This window comes from Eriocheir sinensis, chromosome 23 (genome assembly GCF_024679095.1).
Source record: "Eriocheir sinensis breed Jianghai 21 chromosome 23, ASM2467909v1, whole genome shotgun sequence".
Taxonomy (NCBI): Eukaryota; Metazoa; Arthropoda; class Malacostraca; order Decapoda; family Varunidae; genus Eriocheir; species Eriocheir sinensis.
This window is the reverse complement of record NC_066531.1, coordinates 5,757,417-5,770,813: the sequence shown is the minus strand read 5'-3', so window position 1 is coordinate 5,770,813 and position 13,397 is coordinate 5,757,417. Positions and strand designations below refer to the sequence as shown.

At 44.1% G+C, this 13,397-nt stretch overlaps 1 long non-coding RNA gene across 1 annotated transcript; it reads right to left on the bottom strand.

Annotated features, from left to right (window-relative positions):
- Positions 1-7,389: 7,389 nt before the first annotated feature.
- LOC127002441 (uncharacterized) lies at positions 7,390-12,759 on the bottom strand. Its single transcript, XR_007756237.1, has 3 exons — positions 12,700-12,759; positions 8,685-8,797; positions 7,390-8,328 (listed from the first exon to the last, which is right to left on the bottom strand). It is a non-coding gene; the product is annotated as an uncharacterized LOC127002441 (long non-coding RNA).
- Between the last annotated feature and the right edge of the window lie 638 nt (positions 12,760-13,397).

Sequence of the window (13,397 nt, the reverse complement as noted above, 5' to 3'; positions counted from 1 at the left end):
ACCTTTAATGTCCCTGTGAGAGAGAGAACTTAAGTGAACTAAAGTGAAATTATAACGGCTACCGCTCGGCCACACATCACTTTACTAAAAGGCTATTGTGTTGTCTCACCTACTACAATCGACTTGTGAAGTAAGCCACGGTAACACCGGCCACTTAACACTTAACATCAACCACTTTAAAAGTAACACTTAAAAAGGGTAACAACCTCAGTCGGTTCTATACTTACCAACTTGGCGGAACCCAGATGTAGACTCAAGTACGTGGTACTTCGAGAGAGTTCCCTTTTCTCCAGCTCCAAGTGGGAGTTAGCTATCGTGCACTAGTCATGAAGGGTTCACAAAATGACGGTTTTGATCTCTGAAAAACCTATTTTTGGGAACCCGGAATGACTAGTGCACATTCCTTACTTCCCCCCCTCCTTCCCCTGAGAAGGTTCCTCCAGTCTCTGTCGAAGCGCATTGAAGGAATGAGGTGTGGGACTGGCGGCATCTTCCTCTACCTGTGGCCAGGTGGCGCTGCTGACGCCGTTCTCGATCGCTTCATTAGACTGTTCCACGTGTTATTACTTCATTTTGCTGGTGCAGCCTAGACACTTTGTAGACTAGAAGTTGGGATATCTGCCGTTTTTCTCTAGGCTTTATCGCGAGAGCGAGGATCTCTCTCTTATAATAGCTATCGTCATTCCGGGTTCCCAAAAATAGGTTTTTCGGAGATCAGAAAAGTCACTCTGGTTTTAGGCTTAATAGTTTCCTACCCGTGTTTATGTTGTTTCTGTATACCTGTGTGTGCGTGTGTGTGTGTGTTTGTGGGGGAGGGGGGGGGGTTCAAGGGCAAAAAAAAAAAAATCATAATGGAAGAAAATATAGCCCGCTGATCACTGCCCGTATAAAAAGAGTTAGAAGAGTGGCCAAAAAAGAGGTCAATTTCGGTAGGAGAGGCATCCCGATACTCTCCGCTTGAAAGAGTTCAACTCATAAGCAGGAGGAAATACAGATGAAGAAAGATTGTTGCAGAGTTTGCCAGTGTAAGGAGCGGAGGAGTAGAGATGCTGGTTAACTCGTGCATAAGGGATTTGGACAGTATACGGATAAGCTTGATTAAACTCGTGTGCAGCGGGGCCGCGGGAGGGGGGGAGGTATGCAGTAAACAAGTTCAAAAGAGCATATAACACTTTTTAGAAGCTGCTGGGGCACCTGAAGTATGGTGATAGCTCATTTTCTCTTTGGCAGACGTAGAGGATGGTTGTATTGCTCCTCGGCCTCTGCTGACGTACCACAAATCAAGATGTCCCATAACAGCCAAGGTCAAACACAAAAACGACACTGTGTTCGTTTAGACAAAGCAGACATGTGTCCTATCTTTAAGCAAGTGGATGATCTCCCAGAAAACCAACTTCCTACATACAAAGATGTTCTATCATGTGTTCTGTGGCATAAATATAAACTGCTTGAATCATCAAAGAGTCCTTCAGTTCACATGATATCTAAGTGTGTTGCAGAAAAGATAGTTAGCATTTACAGCCAGGAAAACATCCCCATAATCAGTCAGAAATGCATTGTTGACAAATTAGTAGCCTATCACAACAAATACAGGAACTTCCTGAAACCTTTCAAAGACCGAAAAAAAAAATGCCCAAGTTATGATAACAAAGTTAAAGAGTTCATCAGAGATGCTGCTAGATTATTTGAAGCAACAGCTTGCAGGTGCCCTGAATTCCAGTACTGTGCCTGTCCTCGACAGAAGAAAGTCCCCAAAATAGAACAAGAATTTGTAGAGGACCAAATAAATGAACGTAAAATGTTCATTGGAGGAGTGGACAAACGAACAACTGAAGCCATTAGGAAAAGAGAAAAAAGAAGAAATCAATATGCTGCAAGACCATCAGCCAGTTACAAGCATCAGGATGTCTTGTTCAAAGTGATACCTCGTCCTCAAATTTGACTGACTCGGAAGATGAATACACCCCTTCCAAGTACCAGCTCCATCATAGAAAACCAAAAGAAGGTGGAGCTGTGGGACAACAATGAAGAAATGAAAAAGAAAAAAAATAGAGAACAAAAACGTCTGTTCTCTTCTTTCCATGAGGTTTGTGACTGGGTTGGACTGTCTGATCGTGGTGCTGCATTACTATCTAGTGCAATCCTTGAAGATTTAGGGGTTATTACAAAAGAGGATCCTTCCAAAGTCATAGATAGGAACAAAGTACGGAGATCGAGGCAATCAAACGGACAAAATTTGACAAAGGATGCACATGGGAAAGTATAAGTTGCAGGCATCTACTTTGATGGAAGGAAAGATAAAACTCTTACTACTGAGAAGATTGGAAATAGTGACTATAGGAGAAAGGTAATTGAAGAGCAAATTGCTATAGTGGCTGAACCAGGTTCAGAATATCTAGGCCAGTATTCACCTGCCACTGGTTCTGCAAAGAGTATTGCCACTGAGCTAAAACAGTTTGCTAATAGAAAAAGAATTTCCACGGAAAACGTACTGGCGATTGGATGTGATGGTACAGCTGTAAATACCGGGAATAAATCTGGGGTGATTTGTCAAGTCGAGAAAAGCCTTGCTCACCCAGTTCATTGGTTCATTTATCAGCTCCATGGCAATGAGCTGTCACTACGTCACCTATTTGAAAAACTTGATGGTAAAACAAGTGGGCCATATGGCTTCGCAGGACCAATTGGGAAAAGCAATCTCTAACGGGACTGTTCCTGACACACTGTCAAGGAGAAATTCTGGAAACCTAAACCACTCCATATGGTTCACAACAGCCAATTGGATTCTCCGCCTGTATATTGGTACAAAACATCCTACAGAACAACGTAAAACACTTTTTTTTTTTCAACAAAGGAGACAGCTCAAGGGCACAAATACAAGAAACAATAATATAAAAAAAAGCCCGCTACTCGCTGCTCCTAAAAAAAGAATCGAAAGAAGTGGCCGAAAGAGTGGTCAATTTCGGGAGGAGTGGTGTCCTGATACCCTCCTCTTGAAAGAGTTCAAGTCGTAGGCAGGAGGAAATACAGATGAAGGAAGGCTGTTCCAGAGTCTACCAGCGCGAGGGATGAAACAGTGAAGATGTTGGTTAACTCTTGCATAAGGGGTTTGAATAGTATAGGGATGAGCATGAGTAGAAAGTCGTGTGCAGCGGGGCCGTGGAAGGGGGGGGAGGCATGCAGTTAGCAAGTTCAGAAGAGCAGTCAACGTGAAAATAGCGATAGAAGATAGATAGAGAGGCAACTTTAAGAGGTAGAAGACTATCAGTAGGAGGAGGAGAGCTGATGAGACGAAGAGCTTTAGACTCCACTCTGTCCAGAAGAACTGTGTGAATGGAGCCCCCCCACACGTGAGATGCATACTCCTTACGAGGGCGGACAAGGCCCCTTTATATGGATAGCAACTGTGCGGGGGAGAAGAACTGTCGGAGACGATACAGAACGCCCAACCTCGAGGAAGCTGATTTAGCGAGAGAAGATATGAAGTTTCCAGTTGAGATTTTGAGTTAAGGATAGACCGAGGATATCTAGTGTTGAAGAAGGTGACAGCTGAGTGTTGTCGATGAATAGGGGATAGGTGTTTGGAAGATTGTTACGAGCTGATAGGTGGATAAATTGAGTTTTTGAGGCATTGAAGGGCACAAGGTTCCTTCTACCCCAATCGGAAATGATAGCAAAGTCTGAGGTTAAGCGTTCTGCAGCCTCCAGTCTGGAGTCGTGTACTTCCTGTTGGGTTGGCCTTCTATTGAAAGAAGTTGAATAATGCAAAGTGGAGTCGTCGGCGTATGAGTGGACAGGACAGTTTGTTGTGGAAAGAAGATCATTAATGAATAACAAGAAGAGAGTGGGTGATAGGACAGAGCACTGTGGAACACCACTGTTGATAGGTTTAGGGGAAGAACAGTGACCGTCTACCACAGCAGAGATAGAACGGCCGGAAAGGAAACTGGATATAAAGGAACAGAGAGAAGGATAGAATCCGAAAGAGGGCAGATTAGAAAGCAAAGACCTGTGCCAGACTCTATCGAAGGCTTTCGATATGTCTAGCGCAACTGAGAAAGTTTCAACGAAACGGCTAAGAGAGGATGACCAAGAGTCAGTTAATAGAGCAAGAAGATCGGCAGTAGAACGCCCCTTGCAGAACCCATACTGGAGATCAGAATGATAGAAGGTTAGAAGTGTAAAGGTGTTTTTGAATATTCCAGTTAAGGATTGATTCAAAAGCTTTAGATTGACAGGAAAGTAAAGCTATAGGACGGTAGTTTTAGGGATTGGAGCGGTCTGCCTTCTTAGGCACAGGCTGTACAAAGGCATACTTCCGGCAGGAAGGATAGGTAGATGTTGATAGGCAGAGACGAAAGAGTTTGTCAGCACGGAAGCACAGTTTTTATGGACAATAGGAGGCACTCCATCAAGTCCATAAGCCTTCTGAGAGTTGAGGCTAGAGAGGGCACATAAAACATCATTATGAAGAAACATAATAACAGGCATAAAGGAGTCAGAGGGGGGAATGGGTAGAAGGAATATGCCCAGAATCGTCCAGGGTGGAGTTGTTACAGAAAGTTTGAGCTAAAAGTTCAGCCTTAGAGACAGATGAGACGGCAGTGCTGCCATCAGGGTTAAGGAGAGGAGGGAAAGAGGAAGAAGTGAAATTGGAGGAGATATTTTTGGCTAGATGCCAGAAGTCACGGGAAGAATTAGAAGAAGCAAGGTGTTGACATTTTCTATTTATGAAAGAAGTTTTTGTAAGTCGGAGAATAGATTTGGCATGATTCCGGGCTGAAATGTATAGATCAAAGTTAGTGGGAGTTCGAAGGTTCTGGAACCTTTTGTGAGCTGCCTTAGAGATAGATGAGACGGAAGTGTTTCCGTCAAGGTTAAGGAGAGGAGGGAAAGAGTATAAAGTGAAATTGGTGTAGATATTTTTGGCTAGGTGACAGAAGTCACGGAAAGAATTAGATAAAGCAAGGTGTTGACATTTTTTGTTGATGAAAGAGGTTTTGGTAAGTTGGAGAATAGATTTGGCACGATTCCGGGCTGAAATGTAAAGTTTGTGATTAGTAGGAGTGCAATGGCTCTGGAACCTTTTGTGAGCTGCCTGTCTATCTTTAATAGCACGAGAACAAGCATGGTTAAACCAAGACTTTTTAGCATGAGGAGTAGAGAAAGAACGTAGGATGTTTGCCTCAATTCCAGAGACAATCACCTCTGTGATGCACTGGGCACACACAGAGGGGTCTCTCTCCTGGAAGCAGTAATCATTCAACGGGAAATCGGAAAAGTACTTCCTCAGGACGTCCCACCGAGCTGAGGCAAAATGCCAGAAGCATCGCCTCTTTGGTGGGTCCAGAGGAAGAACAGGAGCGATATGACAAGATACAGAAATAAGGTCGTGATCGGAGGAGGCCAACGAAGAGAACAGTTTGACAGAGTAAGCAGACGGGTTAGAGGTAAGGAAGAGGTCTAGTATGTTGGGCGTGTCTCCAAGACGGTAGGGAATACGTGTAGGGTGCTGAACCAACTGCTCTAGGTCGTTGAGGAGAGCAAAGTTGTAGACTTATCCACCAGGCTGGTCAGTGAAAGAGGATGAAAGCCAAAGCTGGTGGTGAACATTGAAATCTCCCAAGATGGAGATTTCAGTGAAGGGAGAGTAGGTCAAGATGTGCTCCACTTTAGAGTTCAAGTAGTCAAAGAATTTTACATAGTTAGGAGAGTTGGGTGAGAGATAAACAGCACATATGTATTTAGTAATAGTATGACAATGAAGTCTTAGCCAGATGGTGGAAAATTCAGAAGAGCCAAGGTCGTGGGCACGAAAGCAAGTTATGTCTTTGCGCACGTAGACGCAACATCCAGCTTTGGATTGATATTTAGGATAGAGATAGTAGGAGGGAACAAAGTAGAGATTGCTGTCAGTAGCCTCAGAGACCTGTGTTTCGGTGAGGAAGAGAAGGTGAGGTTTAGAGGAGGAGAGATGGTGCTCCACAGAATGAAAATTATGTATTCTAGATATCATGAAAATATGAAATAGAAACATATACAAGAAGTCATTGTGGTTAATGCTGTCTATATGTTTGTCAACAAATGATGAGCGCTGGACCGTGCCGAGCGGCCGCTATTTCGCTGACGTCATTTTGAGGTCATTATTAACGTCGACGGATCCGTCAAAACAGAATAGTGGGAACCTCGCCTTACTCATTTCCCTCACCTCCTTCCTTTCCCTCCATCCCCTCCTTTCCTCCCTTATTTTTTCTCTCCCTCACCTTCCTTTACTTACACCCCTCTCTCCCTCTTATCACCTCCCTTACTCCTTACCTCCCTCCATCCCCTCCTTTCCTCCCTCATTCTCTCTCTTCTCCCTTTCACTCCATCCCCCTCCTTTCTCTCCCTCTCCCCTCCCTTCTCTTTCATCTTCTCTCCTCCCTTACTCTTTATCTCCCTCTCCTTCCTTTTCCTCCTCTCCTCCCTTCCCAGTTCCCACCTCCCTCCTCCCTTACATTCTCTCCCTCCCCCTCCTTAATCTTTCTCAGTCACGTTGTTTTGTTTTGAGGTGAGTATTAGGAACAGCAGACACATTATAAATTAGGAACAGCAGACACATTATAAATTAGGAACAGCAGACACATTATAAATTAGGAACAGCAGACACATTATAAATTAGGAACAGCAGACACATTATAAATTAGGAACAGCAGACACATTATAAATTAGGAACAGCAGACACATTATAAATTAGGAACAGCAGACACATTATAAATTAGGAACAGCAGACACATTATAAATTAGGAACAGCAGACACATTATAAATTAGGAACAGCAGACACATTATAAATTAGGAACAGCAGACACATTATAAATTAGGAACAGCAGACACATTATAAATTAGGAACAGCAGACACATTATAAATTAGGAACAGCAGACACATTATAAATTAGGAACAGCAGACACATTTAAAATTAGGAACAGCAGACACATTTAAAATTAGGAACAGCAGACACATTTAAAATTAGGAACAGCAGACACATTTAAAATTAGGAACAGCAGACACGTTATAAATTAGGAACAGCAGACGCATTATACATTAGGAACAGCAGACACATTTAAAATTAGGAACAGCAGACACATTTAAAATTAGGAACAGCAGACACGTTATAAATTAGGAACAGCAGACGCATTATACATTAGGAACAGCAGACACATTTAAAATTAGGAACAGCAGACACATTTAAAATTAGGAACAGCAGACACATTTAAAATTAGGAACAGCAGAAGCATTATAAATTAGGAACAGCAGACGCATTTAAAATTAGGAAGAGTAATCACTTAAATTAACTTGAGAAACAAACAAAGATTAACATGATTCTGAGGGGAAGTAGGCACCCGTTTATTATATATATATATATATATACATGTCTGTACATCATCAAGACCCCAAGACCCAGACCAAGCATTCCTAAACGTATACTATAGTCGCAGCACATGAGTCTGAGGTCTTCGTTATCGTGCTCTGGCAACTTGCCATTACACATGCACACACACATACAGTTACATAATTAGCGACCTTGTTATTTTTTTTACAACAGAGGAGTGGCCGAAAGGTAGAGAAGAGCTGTGTGAGTAGAGCCCCCCACATACGTGCGATGGATACTCCATACGAGGGCGGACAAGGCCCCTGTATATGTAGAGCAACTGTGCGGGGGAGAAGAACTGGAGGACACGATACAGAACGCCCAACCTCGAGGAAGCTGATTTAGTGAAAGAAGAGTATGACGTTTCCAGTTAAGATTTTGAGTTAAGGACAGACCGAGGATATTTAGTTCTGAAGAATTATAAGGTGACAGCTGAGTGTAGTTGAAGAATAAGGGATAGGTGTTTGGAAGATTGTGTCGAGTTGAAAGGTGGATAAATTGGGTTTTTGAGGCATTGAAGGACACAAAAACCCAAAGTTTCCTTTTATCCCAATCGGAGATGATAGCAAGGTCTGAGGTTAAGGATTCTGCAGCCTCAGTCTTATAAACTAAAACAGATTTTTACGACAATTTCAATAATATGATTAATACTGACAAATGTGCCCTATGCGTAGACTATCATATAACATCGTATACGCCATGATACCACGATAATTCACACCTCAGTCTCGGGTGCCGCGACGAAAGCCAAGGCTGTTACACAGAGACGGCCTTGGCACAGCACCACTATAACTCCTCCTCTTCATCTCTCTCCTTTCCCTTCCCTCCTCTTCCTCCTCACTCAGGCTTAGTGATGCGGAAGACGAAGACGAGACCCTCCTTGTCACAGAAATAGTTTGGGACGATGCGCCGCTCCACCTGAAGGAATTATGACCATCATTTCAAATACGTGACCTTCTCCCCATGGCCAGCTCCTGCCAATCTCCTTATACCAGAGTGTCGTGACAGGCGCCCATACAGTGAACAGCCCCGCCAGACAGAAACCTCGATTAGAGTAAATGTTTTCTTGTACCAATGTTGCCAGATAGTTGTACTCAGCCTTTTATATTTACCAACTTCCGACCCCAAAACTGTCTCCTGGGGCTCAATAACTAGATTCATTTATATCTATCGTTAAAATAGTGAATTCCTGATGTTTCTTGGCAATAGTTCGGTGTCAAAAAACAGTAAATACTATGCTCTGAGTACGATAATCTGGCAACGGTGCTCCCTACCTTCTTCCACTTCCCGTCCGCCTCCAGCTGGTCCATGTAAGGCTCCAGCTTGTCCTTGTAGGAAGGCACGGTCTGTAGGAACTCATGGCGCATCACGATGATCACGAAGCCTCCTGGAGTGCCGGAGAGGAGGAAATCAGTTAATCATTGGGGCATACGCTAGGGGGCGCGTCGTCTAGCCCACCCTAGGGAGACCGCCTCAAGGTTTACTCCAGGCAAATCTGAAGTCTCTATGTAGGCTCTTTCCCATCCTAAACGGCGCCTAAGTTCGCCTGTTTGAAAAGCCTCTCGTAAAAGTTGCTGGGATTACCATGAACTGTTTTGCGATCCTATAGTAGGAGTAGGTAGGAAGACCCCTACCGAACGGGCGTGACCTACTCTCGGTGAGGATATATGGGAAGCGAGGAGGGTGCTGAAGCCCTCCAAAGACCATGTCCTCACTAACCGTTTCCCTTTTGTCTCATCAACACCAGAGAGCAGTTCAGCATGCTCTCTAAAGACAGTTCCTCTCTCTTTCTACACCACACTACATTCACACAACACACACACCTTTTCACAAAATTGAAAATTCAAAATGGCGAAAAATAACAATGCCTCGGAGTCCCCGCCTGGGGGGGGACCATAAATTCCCCTTCTGGCTGCCGACTTGAGAGGTGTCCTGATAACTCCTTGAACCTCCTCCTTATCAATTTCTGCAACATTCGTGGTCTTCGTTCTAATTTTCATACTGTGGAACACGATCTCCTCCTCTAAACCTTATTTTCTCTTCCTCACCGAAACACAGGTTACTGAGGCTACTGACAGAAACTTCTACTCTGTTCCCTCCTACTATCTCTATCCTAAATTTTAATCCTAAGCTGGATGTTGCGCCTACGTGCGCAACGACATCACTTGCTCTCGTGCCCACGACCTTGACTCTTCTGAATTTTCCACCATCTGGCTAAGACTTCATTGTCATTCTATTACTAAATACATCTGTGCTGTTTATCTCTCACCTAACTCTACTAACTATGTAAAATTCTTTGACTATTTGAATTCTAAAGTGGAGCACATCTTGACCCACTCTCCCTTCGCTGAAATCTCCATCATGGGAGATTTGAATGTTCACCACCAGCTTTGGCTCTCATCCTCTTTCACAGACCAGCCTGGTGAACAAGCCTCCAACTTTGCTCTCCTCAACGACCTAGAGCAGTTGGTTCAGCACCCTACACGTATTCCCGACCGTTTTGGAGACAGGCCCAACATTCTAGACCTCTTCCTTACCTCTAATCCTTTTGCTTACTCTGTCAAACTGTTCTCTCCGTTGGGTTCCTCCGACCATAACCTTATTTCTGTTTCCTGTCCTATCGCTCCTGTACATCCTCTGGACCCACCGAAGAGGCGATGCTTCTGGCATTTTGCTTCAGCTCGGTGGGATGACCTTGTTATAGTAATTGCAGTATATCAATGGAAAAAAGAACACGACAGATAGATCACGCCACCTTGTAGGAATGTTAGCTGTCAGTGTTTACCATCTCAGTTTGTATACAAAGCATTTCATCAAGCTTAGAGGTCACCTTGACATACGTGACCAATTGTAACTTCATTATTTTCCACTCTGTAAATCGTCACTCCTTCGAGAGAGCTCGCACGACACACACCTAGCGTCTCGTCTCTCTCACCCACGCTACGCTGTATCTTAGGGTAAGAATATATTTCTTCTAAGACAGCAAGAGTTTCCCTTCACGCCCGCAAGTCCCCGCAACCAAGCGTTACACCGTTACAACCTGAGGATGTACTTTTCCGATTTCCTGTGGAATGATTACTGCCTCCAGGAGAGAGACCCCTCTGTGTGTGCCCAGCGCATCTCAGAGGTGATTGTCTCTGGAATGGAGGCATACATTCCACGTTCTTTTTTTACTCCTCATACTAAAAATCCTTGGTTTAATCGTGCTTCTTCTCGTGCTATTAAAGATAGAGAGGCAGCTCACAAAAAGTTCCAGAGCCTTCGAACTCCCGCTAACTATGGCTTTTAAATTTATTCTATTATCTGACTTTCGAAAACTGCTTTAATCAATAGAAAATGTCAACACCTTGCTTCTTCTAATTCTTCTCGTGACTTCTGGCATTGAGCCAAAAATGTCTCCTCCAATTTCACTTCTTACTCTTTCCCTCCTTTCCTTAACCCTGACGGCAGCACTGCCGTCTCATCTGTCTCTAAGGCTCAAACTTTCTGTAAGAACTCCACCCTGGACGATTCTGGGCATATTCCTCCTACTCACCCCCCTCTGACTCCTTTATGCCCGTTATTAAGATTCTTCCAAATGATGTTTTCTATGCCCTCTGGCCTCAACTCTCAGAAGGCTTATGGACCTGATGGAGTCTCTTATTGTCCTTAAAAACTATGCTTCCGTGCTGACACCCTGCCTGGTCAAACTCTTTCGTCTCTGCCTATCAATATCTACCTATCCTTCCTGCTGGAAGTATGCCTTTGTACAGCCTGTGCCTAAGAAGGGTGACCGTTCCAATGCCTCAAACTACCGCCCTATAGCTTTACTTTCATGTATATCTAAAGGTTTTGAATCAATCCTTAACCGGAAGATTCAAAAGCACCTTTCCACTTCCAACCTTCTATCTGATCGCCAGTATGGGTTCCGCAATGGACGTTCTACTGGCGATCTTCTTGCTCTCTTAACTGACTCTTGGTCATCCTCTTTAAGCCATTTCGGTGAAACTTTCTCAGTTGTGCTAGACATATCGAAAGCCTTCGATAGAGTCTGGCACAAGTTTTTGCTTTCTAAACTGCCCTCTTTCAGATTCTATCCCTCTCTCTGTTCCTTTATCTCCAGTTTCCTTTCCGGCCGTTGTATCTCTGCGGTGGTAGACGGTCACTGTTCTTCCCCTAAACCTATCAACAGTTGGGTTCCACAGGGCTCTGTCCTATCAGCCACTCTCTTCTTGTTATTCATCAATGATCTTCTTTCAATAACAAACTGTCCTGTCCACTCATACGCCGACGACTCCACTCTGCATTATTCAACTTCTTTCAATAGAAGCCCATCCCAACAGGAAGTACACGCCTCCAGACTGGAGGCTGCAGAACGCTTAACCTCACACCTTGCAATCATTTCCGATTGGGGTAGAAGAAACCTTGTGTCCTTCAATGCCTCAAAAACTCAATTTCCCCACCTATCAACTCGACACAATCTTCCAAACACCTATCCGCTATTCTTCAACAACACTCAGCTGTCACCTTCTTCAACACTAAATATCCTCGGTCTATTCTTAACTCAAAATCTCAACTGGAAACTTCATATTTCCACTCTCGCTAAATCAGCTTCCTTGAGGTTGGGCGTTCCGTATCGTCTCCTCCAGTTCTTCTCCTCAGCACAGTTGCTATCCATATACAGGGGCCTTGTCCGCCCTCGTATGGAGTATGCATCTCACGTGTGGGGGGGAGGGTGCTCCACTCACACAGCTTTTCTGGACAGCGTGAAGTCTAAGGCTCTTCGTCTCATCAGCTCTCCTCTTCCAACTGATAGTTTTCTACCTCTTAAATTCCGTCGCGATGTTGCCTCTCTTTTTATCTTCTATCGCTATTTTCACGCTGACTGCTCTTCTGAACTTGCTAACTGAATGCCTCCTTCCTTCCCGCGGCCCTGCTGCACACGACTTTCTACTTATGCTCATCCCTATACTGTCCAAACCCCTTGTGCAAGATTTAACCAGCATCTTCACTCTTTCATCCCTCACGCTGGTAAACTCTGGAACAATCTTCCTTCATCTGTATTTCCTCCTGCCTACGACTTGAACTCATTCAAGAGGAAAATATCAGGACACCTCTCCTCCCGAAATTGACCTCTTTCGGCCACCTCGTTTGATTTTCTTTTTCTCAGGAGCAGCGAGTAGCGGGCTTTTTTTTATTAGTTTTTTTTTTGTGCCATTGAGCTGTCTCCTTTTTTGTAAAAACACTTTCACACTCACACTCACTCACGCACGCACGCACGCAGGCACGCAGGCTCACTTACTCACTCACCGTTCTTTGCGACGCGCACAACGTCGTCGAGGCCACTGTGTGAGATGTGACCTTCGCCCAGACCGCGCGAGGTGACCACCAGGTCGTTTGTGTCTGAGAGAGAGAGAGAGAGAGAGAGAGAGAGAGAGAGAGAGAGAGAGAGAGAGAGAGAGAGAGAGAGAGAGAGAGATGTAAAAGAAAAATACGTATATTAATCTTTACATATGAAACAACAACAATAACAATAATTCCACTCACACAACTCTCCTGGACAGAGTGGAGTCTAAGGCTCCTCGTCTCATCAGCTCTCCTCCTCTTACTGACAACCTTTTAGCTCTTAATTAAATTCCGCCGTTATGTTGCCTCTTTTTCTATCTTCTATCGATATCTTCATGATGACTGCTCTTCTGAACTTGCTAACTGCATGCCTCCCTCCCTCCCTCGGCCCCGCTGCACACGACTTTCTACTCATGCTCATCCCTATACTATCCAAAACCCTTATGCAAGAGGTAAACTCTGGAACAACCTTCCTTCGTCTGTATTTCCCCCTGTCTATGACTTGACTTATTTCAAGAAGAGTGTATCAAGACACCTCTCCTCTCGAAATTGACCTCTCTTTTGGCTACTCTTTACTTTTATCTTTTGTGGGAGCGGCGAGTAGCAGGCTTTTTTTTTGTACTCTTTTTGTTGCCCTTGAGCCGTGTCCTTTGATGTAAAAA